Below are 12912 nucleotides of genomic sequence, written 5' to 3'. Positions count from 1 at the left end.
TACTCGGAAACAAAATGCAGTTGAAACATACAGCCTTATGCATGTCTCCCGATTTCATGTCAGAATAGATTTCTAAAAAGATGTTTGCATTCTCCCTAATTCTCACACCTTTATCTTGTGAATTAGTACCTCTTCCACTTGTATCTTATTTCAGTTCCATTATCTGTCTCTCAGTCTCAAAAAAAATTTTTTAGAGCTCCCTCCTTTTTCTTCTCCTTTGTATATTTTATCCCTTAGACCCAAATCACTCTACCACAACATTGCTTTAGATTGGAACTTTCCAGATGAACAAAACAATTGTAAGCAATTCCTCTTTGGGGATCGTGTCTTTCCTTCTCTCAGCAGACAGAACCTTTCTTTCTTACCTGCTATCTCTCTGCAACAAAATGCTGTGTGTGAAATAAAGGATTCAGGCATGTTTATATTGGGCTGCAGTATTTTTTTTTTTTTTTTCATAGCTCTGAATACTGCATACCATGATGCGAGACTGTCCATTAGCTTTTAAAAAGGGGTCGAAGTTAATAAAAGTGATACATACCTGCTTCCCAGCAGCCACAGCTACGGACTTCCTTACTCCTTCCAAATGGATCTCCCAACTGGGCCTCTCCTGGAGCTGTCAGGGAACTGCTAGATAGGAATTTGTTCTGAGTTCTGACACACTTAGAAAATAAGACACATGATGATCGGATCTGCCGGCTGGATGAGAACGGTGACCCTCTTCGGGTCCATGGCCATCCGCGGTAGCATTCCGTTTTACGAGCTATCGTTTGGTATCGTTTGGCGTGCTCTGCTCCAAAGTCAAATCTCCGGAAGATAGAATCACACGTATCTCTCTTATACAAACCTTACTACAAGTTGCAGCCTTAAAAATTACCCGTGCATATCCAACATCACATGGTTAATAGGACGTTAGAAACCCCGGGGGGGGGGGGGGGGGGGAAGTTTTGCCATTTAACTTGGACGTGTTTTCCATTACGTTGCAAGCATTTTAAGATTGCTTGCTGGGAATTCCTTTTTAGGAATCCCTTCATAGTTCGTGCATAATAAACGATACGTTTTCTAGATACGTTAGTGTTTGAAAAATAATTCTTGTGTACATAGTCTTTTCTTTATTAATGCCAAACTCTTCTAAACCAAGGGTTCTAAAATAGGGATGACTTTTTGCCTCCAGTGGCTAATGTGATCACTAGCATAAACTGTGGAGTCTCCTTGGCGGATGTTCTCTATCTCTAGGGTGCCGTACAGACTGGGCCTGTGAAGCGCTGTTTGGTTATTTGCTGTTTTCAACCTTGTGCAGAGTCTTTATTGGATTTTCAGAAAAGAAATAAATGGTATGAATATTCAGGCTTATTCTAACTTCACATAAAGCTCCAATATAATAAGTCGCTTGTTACACTACATGACCTCACACAAATGCCTTTTATATTAATGCAGGAACCAAATAAAATGTTTAAACCCTCTTGAAAGCACATCTAAGGCTCAGTTAAGATGTTGGCTCTAAAGGAGCCCCTGGCATTAGGAAGCCCACATGGTTAACAGCCTTTTCTTTTGCCTGCTGAAGCTCATACGGGTCTTTCTCTCCTCACCGGCCAAACATTTAAACTCTTTTTGAAGAGAAAGTAAGATGTACCCACCTTGGATGCAATGGCTTCCTCAGAAGATAGAAAAGAAATTTTGTGTGTGTTATTGAGAGGTGGTAGCAGGTATTTTATTTTTTGCATGGAAAGCCCACTGATCTTCCACAGACATGGTAACAAAGTCTGGGATTCTTGTGGGGAAGATATCGGCCTTGTAGAAGGGAGCTACGGTGGTTCAGTCTATGGACGCAAATCTTTCTGACATTCTTCAGTCAAGAAGCAGGATATTCCCTCCTTTTGTGTTTTGTTTTGTTTTTAATGTGTGTTTATTTATTTTGAGACAGAGTGAGAGTGCATGCAAGCAGGGGAGGGGCAGACAGAGAAGGGAAAGAGGGAATCGCAAGCAGGCTCTGTGCTGTCAGCATAGATCCTGACATGGGCCTTGATCCTCGAACTGTGAAACCATGACGGGAGCCAATATCAAGTGTCAGACACTTAACCAACTGAGCCACCCGGATGCTCCCACCCTTCTTTTTGAATTTGAATGGCTGATGACTGACTCCTTTGATCAGAAGGGTTTGGCAGAGGTAAGGTTATATGATTTCCTAGCTGAAGTTACAAATGCAATCCAGTGTCCAGCTTTCTTCTGGGACATTCAATTTTTGGGGATCCTTGAACCCCAAACAATTGTTTCTTCAACTGTTTCTTCAAGCCACAAGGAATGGCCACATATAGGCACCCTTTATAATAGTCATAGCTGGGCACACAGTATGTAGCCAGAATTAAAAACTGCCCAGCCAAATCCTTTCCAAATTCGTAGTGAGCAAAATAAAATAGTTGATTCAGATCAGTTTTAAAATAATAAGTTATGCAGCAATGAATAACTAGAACTGGAATTAACCAACAGTCGTCTGAAAACTCAAAAGAGAAGTTTTAAAATGAAAAGTAGTTTGGAGTTGTTATACATGGGACTGGAAGAATTTTTGTTACTTCAAAAATAGAGACCATTAATATATTATTTGAGGACATCAAAAAAAGTAATGAGACTGTCTTATATTTCATTCTGGGAGGAAAGGTATGCCCCACAGAGCTGATTAAAAATAGCAGTTGTAAAAAGTAATTATGTTGCTTCCTTCTTGCATCATGCTGAGTCTAGCTTATTTAATAAATCCGGTTCCAAGCTACATAGAACACCACCAACTCCATCATCACCATTGCCATTATAAGAAATTAGTGTGTCCTGATGAAGTTGTTAAAGGCTTGTATTAAAACACATTTATTTTGGCAGACATAATCTCTCCTTAACCCGATTTTAGTGATTAGCTAATTACCATTGGGTTAGTTGTAGATGATTCTGTAAAAGACAGATCCTTTTGAACGAGATGTTGCAGCCCAGGAAGCCAGACTCAGTGCCTCAGAAGACTGCAGAGAAAGAGAATTGAAAGAATCAGAAAGAGAGAGTAAACCCAAAAGACAGTGATTTTGTATTTTCCTAATTCCATCTACATACGGAAATTATCTTCTACGTGAATTATCTTCAGCTTCTTTTTATGTGCGACCCATCTTCTTCCCTGAACGATGAAAGCAGTGAGTTTAAGCTTCCTCTATGACTGACCCACAGCAAAGGAATCTTGTTAGCCATGATTCACCCCTAGCATTCTTACAGAGCACGAGGAGAGCATTGAATGAACTTCTCCCTAATTTAACCACAAAAAATAATTATTTTGTTCCAATGCCCTGCCTATGTGACTCACTGTTGTAGGGCACATTCTGAGATGATCTCCAGTGACGCATATCCCTGTATAATCTCTTCCACCTTGAGTGTGGGTGCACCCCGTATGCTATGTCACTCCAGTGATGAGGTTTGTGAAGGTAGACTCTGTTTCTGGCTTTGAAGCTTTGAAGATGTGGGCTGGAGCAGGAAGCAGGTGGTAAGAAATGCAAGGACCATCTATGATCTGACAGCAACCCCCAGCCAAAAGCCAGTGGGAAAATGGGACCCCAAGCCTCAAATCACAGAACACTGATTCTGCCTACAACCTCAATGAATTGGGAAGCAGATTCTTTCCCATAGTCTCCGTGAAGGAGCACAAGTCAGCTGACACCTAATTTTCACCTATAAGATCCTGAGCAATAGACCAGCCACCTCAAGCCCAGATATGTGACCTCCAGAACTGTGAGCTCCTATGTAGGTATTCTGCTAAAGTGCTGAATTAGACATAATTTGTTCATAGAAATAGAAAATTAATACGGGACATAGATCATAATTTTACTAGATCTAATCCACCTCCAGAAACATAAGGTTAATTGTGTGTCAACTTTTTTAACATTAGAAATCACTTTTGGGGCGCCTGGGTGGCTCAGTCGGTTAAGCATCCGACTTCGGCTCAGGTCATGATCTAGCAGTTGATAGGTTTGAGCCCCGTGTCGGGCTCTGTGCTGACAGCTCGGAGCCTGGAGCCTGCTTTGGATTCTGTGTCTTCCTCTCTCTCTCTGTTCCTACCCTGCTTGTGCTCTCTCAAAAATAAATAAAGGTTAAAAAATGTTTTTAAAAAGAAATCACTTTTGTATGTACGTTATTGAGTCCAAATAAAAGCCAAATCCACATATAAAATATGTATCAGGTGTCTTCGGGAATTTTTTAATTTTAAAATTTTATTTTTTTATATTTAGTAGACAGAGTGCATGTGTGCTGCATGTGCAGGCTGGGGAGAGGCAAAGGGAGAGGGAGGGAGAGAGTCTCAAGCAGTCTCCAGGCTCAGGGTGGAGATTGATGCAGGGCTCAATGTCAGGACCTAGAGATCCTGACCTGAGCCAAAATCTAGGGGTGGTGACTGACTGAACCATCCATGTGACTCATGGGGATTACTAGTTTGGGGGTTTTTCTTATTTTTTTAAATATTTATTTACATTTGAGAGACAGAGACAGAGCATGAGTGAGGGGAGGGGCAGTGAGAGAGGGAGACACAGAATCCGAAGCAGGCTCCAGGCTCTGAGCTGTCAGCACAGAGCCTGCCACGGGGCTCAAACCCACGAACTGTGACCTGAGCCAAAGTCAGACACTCAACCGACTGAGCCACCCAGGTGCCCGGGGAATTATTAGTTTTAAATAAATGTATCCTGTAATTACTTTTCTTTTTTTTTCATTATTCTTGTTTTCATCATGATAAGTGTCCTCTTAAATCCCCATCACCTATTTCAGCCATCTACCACCCACCGCCCCTCTGGTAATCATCAGTTCTCTAGAGTTAAGGGTCTGTTTCTTGGTTTGTCTTTCTCTCTCTCTCTTTTTTTTCCTTTGCTCACTTGTTTCATTTCTTAAATTCCACATATGAGTGAAATCATATGGTATTTGTCTTTCTGTGATGGACTGACTTTCTTAGCATTATTCTAGCTCCATTCGTGTTGTTACAAATGGTAAGATTTCATTCCTTTTGCCGCTGAATAATAGTCCATTGTATACATGCCACATCTTCTTTATCCATTCATCAGTCAATGGGCACTTGGGCTCTTTACATAATTTGGCTATTATACATAATACTGCAACTAATATAGGGGTGTATATATCCCTTTGAAGTAGTGTTTTTGTATTTTTGGAGTAAATACCCAGTAGTGGGATTACTAGATCATAATGTGGTTCTATTTTGAATTTTTTGAAGAACTTCCATACTGTTTTCCAGAGTGGCTGCACCAATTTGTATTCCCACCAACAGTGCACAAGTGCTCTTTTCTCCACCTCCTCACCAACACTTGTTTCTTGTGTTTTTTATTTTAGCCATTCTGATAGGTGTGAAGTGATACCTCGTAGTTTTGGTTTGCATTTCCCTGATCATGAGTGATGTTGATGTTCTTATGTCTGTTGGCCATCTGCATGTCTTCTATGGAGAAATGTCTGATCATGTATTCTTCCCATTTTTTAATTGGATTGTTTCTTGGGTGTTGAGTTCAATCATTTCCTTATATATTTTGGATATTAACCCTTTATCAGATAGGTCATTTGCAAATATCTTCTTTCCTTCTATAGGTTGCCTTTTAGTTTTGTTGCTTGTTTCCTTTGCTGTACAGAAGCTTTTTATTTTGATGCAGTCCATTTTTGTTTTTATTTCCTTTGCCTCAGGAGACATATCTGGAAAAATGTTGCTGTGACAGATACCAGAAAATTACTGCTTGTGCTCTCTTCAAGGATGTCTCTGGTTTCAGGTCTCCATTTTGAGTTTACTTTTATGTATGGTGAAAAGAAAGTGGTTCAAGTTCATTCTTTTGCATTTAGCTGTCCCATTTTCCCAACACCATTTGTTGAAGAGACTGTCAAAGATGTGCTCACTTCAGCAGCACATATGCTAAAATTGGAATGGTACAGAGAATATACGCATAGCCCCTGCTCAAGGATGAGATGAAGAGACTTAATGAGATGAGATGAGATGAAGAGTAATTAACCATGTCATTGTGAGGTTATTTCTGGAGTTTCTGTTGCATTCCTTTGATCTATGCGTCTAATTTTTATGCCAATACCATACTGTCTTAATTATTACTGCTTTGTAATATAACTTGAAATTTGGAATTGTGATACCTTCACATTTTTCTTTTTCAAGGTTGCTTTAGTATTTGAGGGTTTTTTTGTTGTTGTAGTTCCACACAAATTTTAGGATTATTTACTACATTTCTATGAAAATGCTCTTGATAGTTAGCTAGGGATTCCATTAAATGTGTGGATTGCTTTGGGTAGTATTGGCATTTTAACAATATTTGTTTTTCCCATCCATGAGTGTGGAATGTCTTTCCATTTGTTTGTGTCCTCTTGAATTTCTTTCATCAGTGTTGTGTAGTTTTCAGAGTACAGGTCTTTCACCTCCTTGGTTAAATTTATTCCTAGATATTTTATTGTTTTGGGTGCATTTGTAAATGGGACTGATTTCTTAATTTCTCTTTCTGCTGCTTCATTATTGGTATATAGGAATGCAATGGATTTGTGTATGTTGATTTTGTATCCTGTGACTTTGCTGAATTCATTTATCAGTTCTAGTAGTTTTTGTTGGAATCTTTAGTGTTTTCTATATGTAGAATCATGTCATCTGAAAATAGTTAGAGTTTGACTTCTTCCTTACTAGTTTGGATGCCTTTTATTTCTTTATGTTGTCTAATTGCTGTGGATAGGACATTGAATCCTATGTTGAATAACAGTGGTGAGAGTGGACATTCTTGTCCTGTTCTTGACATTAGAGGACAAGGTCCCAGGTTTTTTCCGTTGAGTATCATGTTGGCTGTGGGTTTTTCATGTAAGGCCTTCTTTATTATGTTGAGGTATATTTCCACTAGAACTACTTCGCAAAGAGTTTTTATCATGCATGGATATTGTACTTTGTCAAATGCTTTTTCTGCATCTGTTGAAATGATCATATAATACTTATCCTTTCTCTTATTAATGTGATGTATCATGTTTATTGTTTTGCGAATATTGAACCACACTTGCATCCTATGGATAAACCACACTTGATTGTGGTATATGATGTTTTTAATGTATTGTTGGATTCAGTTTGCTAATATTTTGTTGAAAATTTTTGCATCTATATTCATGAGAAATCTTGGTCTTTAGTTCTCTTTTATTGTGTGGTGTCTTTATATAGTTTTGGTATGAGGGTGATAATGGCCTCGTAGAATGAATTTGGAATTTTTTTGTCCTCTTCTATTTTTTGGAATCTTCTCTTTTTGAAATGTTTGGTGGAATTCACCTGTGAAATTGTTTGGTCCTGAACTTTTGTTTGGGGGAGATTTTTTTATTACTGATTCAATTTAATTGTTGGTAATTAGTCTGTTCAAAATTTCTGTTTTTTCCTGCATTAGAGTTGATAGGTTATATGTTTTCAGGAGTTTCCAGGATTTTAATCCATTTCTTCTAAATTTTCTAATTTGTGGGCATATAGGTTTTCATAATACTATCATATGGCTGTTTGTATTTCACTGGTGTTTGTTGTTATTTCTCCTCTTTCATTAGTTATTAGTGATTTTTTTTATTGGCGTCCTTTTTCTTTTTTAAGTGAGTCTGGCTACTGGTTTGTCAATTTTGTTGAGCTTTCCAAAGAACCAGCTCCTGATTTCATTGATCTGTTTTGTTTTGTTTTGTTTTGTTTAATTATTGTATCATTTATTTCTGCTCTAATCTTTATTATTTCCTTCCTTTGGCTCTGTTTGGGTTTTGTTTGTTGTTGTTGTTCCAGCTCCTTTAGGAGCTTTAGGAGCTAGGAGCTATAAAGTTAGGTTGTTTATTTGAGATTTTTCTTGATTCTTGAGGTAGGCCTGTATTGCTACAAACTTCCCTCATTTTGTTGCATCTCAAAGGTTTTGGACTCTCATGTTTTTATTTTCACTTGTTTCCATGTAATTTTTCATTTATTCTTTGATTTCTTGGTTGACCCATTCATTGTTTAGTAGCATGCTATTTAACCTCCATGTATTTGTGCTCTTTCCATGTTTTTTCTTGTAGTTGATTTCTAGTTTCATAGTGTAGAACTACTTTTTTACTCCAAGAAATACACTGTACTTCACTGTTGTCCTCTTTCACAAGACTTGGCCTATTAGCAATGAGTCCACTTCAAAGAAATTAAATAATAACTCTAAACATATTCACCAAAATATGCTCACAACTTCTTCATTGGGGAGAACTTTTATTTCAACTAACTCTATAGGGGGACATGAGTCTCAGACCCTTGTCTCTTTGGTAATATTTTTCTCCCTAAATGTTACCTGCTCTTTTGGAAAGGTGTATATCGTGCATTCATGTCTCTCCATGTCTCTCTAAAGTTACATATGAACTTTACGATCCTGTATTTATATAAATGCTATCTGTTCTCCACACTGATATTGGATGAGTTTCTGGAGTGTCCAGGTCCATGAAAAGGCTCATTTAGTAAATGACTAACTAAGGTTCCAAGAGAACACCCTCCCTTCTCTTGAAAATACCCTCTTCTCTTCCCTCTCCCCTTGATTTATAGCCTGATTTCTAGAAAACACAGTATGAAGCAAATGCTGACATACTAACCCTGTATCAGAGAATGCAATCCCATATAATCACTTGTGATGGAGAAAGAGAAGTATGGCAGGGAAGGAGAGAGCAAATGCATGAGGATATGTACCAAACTAGATGCAGCTTCGGGATTCATTGTTCAGACTCAGGAAATATCTGCAGAAAATTGTATAAGAAACTACTACATTGTACAGTAGTTGTACTATTCAGGACTTGGGGAATGAAGGTAGATGCATTTACTTTTTAGGTTTCTTCTACCTCATCACCACCTGGTCAAAATCCACCCCCCAGGGCCTTAATACCTGTGCTGTTGTGGAATGTGACCATGCCTCAGTATGACCACTGAGGAACAAAGAGTCTGTATGAATCTATTTTTGCAATCTTTACTATATAGGGTTTTTCTGCAGGTAGTTTCTTGTAATAAAAGTACACCCATCTGGCAAATAACCAAAAGAATGAAACAAGCCATTTTTATAACTCTTCTGTTAGGAAATGAGAAGGGCCTGAGGTTTCAAGAAGAGCATGGGACATGATCTAAGATGTCACACAGGCAGATTCAGGAACATCGCAAAGCTTACCACCTTACATGGGGTTGTCTATAAAAGACCATCAGGACCTGTGCTTCATCTCATAGTTTGCACAATGAACACAAGAAACACAAGACACCAAGGTGGCCACTTATCAGTGGACTCCTTCTTTCATACAGCTTTCTTACAATCTCTGATACAAATTACATCTCTATCCCTTCTCATTCTCTCAAACATTTTCATAGAGTCATCTGGAACTCATGGTCTAATATCATATGTTTCTATTCACTCATTCATTCATTCATTTATTCATTCAGAACAGGGTGGGAAGAGAGAGAGAGAGAGCGAGAGAGAGAGAGAGAGAGAGAGAGCACCCAAGGAGGCTCTGTGCTGTCAGCCCGGAGCCCAACACAGGGCTTGATCTCACAAACCATGAAATCATGACCTGATCTGAAATCAAGAGTATGATGCTTAACCCACTGAGCTACCCAGGAAACCCTGATATCACCTAATTTTTAATATTCTCTATCTCTTCATGGTGCCTTGGTGGCTCAGTCAGTTAAGCATCCGACTTCGGCTCAGGTCATAATCTCTCAGTCTGTGAGTTCAAGCCCCGCATTGGGCTCTGCGCTGACAACTCAGAGCCTGGAGCCTGCTTCAGATTCTGTGTCTCCCTCTCTCTGCCCCTCCCTGCTCACACTCCCTCTCTCCCTCTCTCTCAAAAATAAACATTTAAAAAATTAAAAGAAAACCTCAATCTCTTCTCTGAAGGAACTTTCACATATGCCTTCTAGTTTATCCAGAAATTAAGTTGAAATTTATCACAGAGCTAAATGTAAAAGGCACTACTATATTTCTAGAAGAAAAATAGGAAAAAAATCTGTTGGCTTTATATTAGACAATTATTAGATACTAAAAAAATGAAAAATTGGATTTCATGAAATTACAAGTTTTGCTCTTTGGAATAAACTAAGAGAAAAAAATTATTCAAACACTAGGAGAAAATATTTGTACATCATATGTGTGATCAAGGACTTGTAACTAACATAGATACAGAAGTCTCAAAACTTAATATTAAGAGAACAACCTAATAGAAATGGGCAAAGCATTTTATTGTTTTTTTTTAAATGTATATTCATTTTTTGAGAGAGCGAGAGAGAGACAGAGCTCAATCAGAGAAGGGGCAGAGAGAGAGGGAGACACAGATTCTGAAGCAGTCTCCAGGCTCTGAGCTGTCAGCACAGGGCCTGACACAGGGCTTGAAATCAAGGACCATGACATCATGACCTGAGCTGAAGTTGGACACTCAACTGACTGAGTCACCCAGATGCCCAAGGAAATGTGGAAAGTGTTTGAACAGACACTTCACCAAAGTCATGCAAATGGCAAATAAGCACACAAGAAGATATTCAGCATCATTAATCACTTGAGAAATGAAAACCTAGTTCAAAATCTTTATGTAAATATTTATAGCAACTTTGTTCAAAATTACTCATATCATAAACCAACCTGAATATTCTTCAGCTGGTGAATGGATAGACAAATCATGTGGTATATCCATACTATGGAACAATGGAAAGAACATTTATACGTGTACATCTCACATTATGGTTAGGCAAAGGAGCCAGGCCCAAAAGGTTACATATTCTGTGACTGAATTTATACAGCATTCAGGAGCTGGCCCCCCAAAATCCACTCTTATTGAGAAATAATTGATGTACATTACTGTATAAGTTGAAGGCATACAATGTGATGGTTTGATTTTCATATATCATGAAATGATTGCCAGAAGAGGTTAACATATATCATCTTATAGAGATAGAATAAAAAGAAGAGAAAAAAATTTTCCTCATGATGAGAACTTTTAGTATCTACTCTCTTAATAATTTCCTGTACATTGTATAGCAGTATTAGCTATAGTCATCCTGTTCTACGTTATATCCTTACTGCTCATTTGTCTTCTACCTGGATGTTTCTACCTTTTGACCACCTTCTTCCAACTTCCCCTCCCCCTATCACCCAGCTCTGGTAACCACAAACCTTATCTCTTTCCCTATGATTTTCCTGGGTTTACTTATTTATTCTTATTACTTTTCAATATTTTACATATAAGTGAAATACTTTCTCTCTTTGACTTATTTTAGTTAGCACAATGGTAAAAAGCAAACTTTTCAGGTAAGAGGATAGACCAATTTATTCTCGTCATTAAGGGTGGGAAGTAGTTGACTAAAAACAAATACGATAAGGGAATGTTTGGAGGGGTGAAGGAAGAGTTTTGTGTACTGAGTGTGGTGTTGGTTTACATCACTGTGCATTTTTCATAATTCATACAGTCCTTCTTTATCTTAATATTGTGTATTTTTTTAGTTAGGTCAGAAATGCACTGTACACTTTTTTTTTTGATTACTTGGAATTTCCACTTATTTGCTATGTTTTCTTATGGATTAAGCAGGCTTGTTCCTTTGTAGAATAGAATATCTTTCTGAATGTGAAATTTTCTTGAACTTAAACTGGGAAATGCACTTGCGATTTATTTTCCTTCCTGATCTAGTTGTCCAAGTCTCTTAAAAAATCTTAAATTTTCTGTCTTACTTTTGCTAAAATTGAGTATTCAATGTTGATTAAAAAAATATATATATATCATTAAAAGATAAAATAATTGGGCCATGCTCTTGTATGATGAATTGGGCATGAAGCGATTCAGGTTAGGGTCTTCTCAAATGTTGAAGTTACTGCTCCATTGTCTTCTGGCATCTTTTCTTAATTTAATATCATGAGGAAAGAAGATTATCTGCTGTTTGTATGAAATCTGTTTATTCCTTGTTCTGTCTCTCTCAAAAGTTTTTTAGTATTTCTTCTTTGTGTTCTACTACTTGACCGTGGTACTTCTAGATGTGGTTTTTAATCGTTCCTTGTGCTAAGCATTCGCTCAATGTCTTCCAGGTTAAAAAATTTTTTTCAGATATGGAACATTTTTTTCCTGTTATTTCTTTGACCTCCCCTCCCACTCTCTCATACACACACCTTAATTTTCTTTGTTTCCTCTTTTTAGAAAAGCTATTTGAAGCAGGTTAGATTTGTTGTATGGTGTTTATTGTATCAGTTTATATGTCCTAACTTTTCTCTTAGATTTTTCATCTTTCAGATTTTGTTCTTTGATATAAAAGATTTTCTGGAGTCTATTTTCCAGGTCTCCTATTAAACTATTTCATTTTGATAAACACATGTGTGATTTTCAGAAATTGCTCTATTATTCTGATTACTTTGTTTATATAACTGCTTCCAACAATTTCAATAGCCTTTCAAAATTTCCCATCAGAGTATTAATCAGAATTTCCCAAAATTCTTTTCAATTACCTTAAATATATAGCATTTTTCAAGCATCATTGTTTAATTTGTTTGTTTAGATTCTTTGAGCACATTGATTTGTCTCTAATCTCAGCCATCCTGGTTTTCTGCTCATATCTATAAGGAGAAAATTTGACTTATCAAAATCTGTTATTGTTCAGCCTTTTGTTTGTGAACAAGAAGTGTTGACTGTGAGACTGTATTTTTAATTAACTTTTGATTGGGAAATTATTTGCAAGATAACTAAACTTTGTAAAAATAAAAATGGTACACAGAATGCCCATATATCATTCACCCACATGCACCTATCATTAGCATTTCACCTAATTTTGTTTGCTCTATCTTTATATGTGTGTATATGCATATATATAATCTATAAATATAAATGAATAAATATATAGTATGTATAAATATTGTATATATATATGGTATATATAAA

The 12912-nt window shown here is 37.2% G+C and overlaps 1 non-coding gene across 1 annotated transcript; it reads left to right on the top strand.

Moving 5' to 3' along the window:
- Nucleotides 1-5893: 5893 nt before the first annotated feature.
- Nucleotides 5894-6000, top strand: LOC132682556 (U6 spliceosomal RNA). The gene has a single exon (XR_009611738.1). It is a non-coding gene; the product is annotated as a U6 spliceosomal RNA (small nuclear RNA).
- Nucleotides 6001-12912: the final 6912 nt, after the last annotated feature.

The sequence above is a fragment of the Panthera onca genome, chromosome A1, assembly GCF_046562875.1.
Source record: "Panthera onca isolate mPanOnc1 chromosome A1, mPanOnc1 haplotype 2, whole genome shotgun sequence".
NCBI classification, from domain to species: domain Eukaryota; kingdom Metazoa; phylum Chordata; class Mammalia; order Carnivora; family Felidae; genus Panthera; species Panthera onca.
This window is presented reverse-complemented; position numbering and strand designations above follow the sequence as displayed.